Source organism: Pseudopodoces humilis, chromosome 1, assembly GCF_049639895.1.
Source record: "Pseudopodoces humilis isolate 2021_Gansu_Grassland_sample_001 chromosome 1, ASM4963989v1, whole genome shotgun sequence".
Classification (NCBI taxonomy): domain Eukaryota; kingdom Metazoa; phylum Chordata; class Aves; order Passeriformes; family Paridae; genus Pseudopodoces; species Pseudopodoces humilis.
In genome coordinates this window covers 19,724,591-19,725,906 of record NC_142200.1, presented here as the reverse complement: position 1 = coordinate 19,725,906, position 1,316 = coordinate 19,724,591, and positions in this window count along the sequence as shown.

The following is a 1,316-nucleotide window of genomic DNA, read 5'->3' as shown; positions in this document are numbered from 1 at the left end:
GAGCTTCTGAGTGGATGTTTCTCAGTAACTATGTTTGTTGCTCTACCTCTACCTACTTCTGTAGTTTTGCACCTAAAACACAAGTATTTTTTAGTAGGGCTGTGTGACTTAATAAATATTGCAATGTTTTTATTCCTCCTGTGTGAGAAACAGACAGAACAATGCTGGGAATTGTTCACATGAACACAGATTTATGAAGGAGTGAGGAACTTGAACTAATTCTTTCATCCTAATGTTTACAGCATTTTTTCTTTCATGACCTCTAAAGATCTCCTTTAGATTATGTAGAATGTGTATTTCCAGACTGCTTATGCTGTCACCTTCTTAAAATAGTGATTTTTAATTTTTTAATGTTATTACCCCTTTTTAGGAAGTTCTGAAAAAAAAATTGCTTTTGTGGTAACTGATGTACAAAAGATAAATGCAACTTAATTTTGAAGTTATAGCAATACTGTGGGCTTAAAAATAGATAAATTATCAAAGAAGTGTGAAATATGAAGCAATAATCAAAACATTGACTGGCAGTGAAATCCATCAGTGGTAAATTGAGACTGTAGCCCTGTGTGTGTTCCAGGGCAGCTGTACCAGAAAAAACAGACTCTGAATTCCCAGGGTGATCCTTACAGCCAATGAGGCTGTGACCTCTCTGGGTGCTTTAACCACCAAATGCCCGAGCAGGGAATGGAAAGGTAAAGTGCTGTTTGAATGCTCACAGCAGTGATGAGGACAAAGAAGCTGAAAGAAAAGGAGCACAGATATGAATCAGGGCGTGGAAGACTGACTGCCTTAGGGTGAGGGCAGTGCAGAATCTCAGGAACAGCTTCTCTAACAAAAGGTATTTATTTGTTTGCTTTCCTCTTGTTACCTGAATGAAGTTAAACCATTCATATTAAAAGGGCTTTTCTGAACCTGTGAGAATAACTTCTCCCTGGGACATCTCCATCAGCTGAAGTTGTTTGATGGAGGCTGGCAGTCTTCTGGAAGATGTACTGTAAGTCCAGTTATTTATATTGATACGGCCATTTTAGTCTTGTTTGGTGCCACTGTTGGCAAGAAGCTAGACTGCAGGATACTGACAGCTTCTCCAAACCTGGAATTATGTGTGCCAAATAGTCTTTCTCAGAATGAAGATGTCATAAATCACTTCAAATTATGCATTGCACTGAGTTTTCAGGTTGCATAGAAAATATTTTAAAGGACAAGATAAATTTAGCATATCAAATAATATTTGATTTATGAAATTATGAAATTATTGTTTATGAAACAGCACCTGAAATTACCAATATGGTACTTTTATGATACATGTTGTTTATACT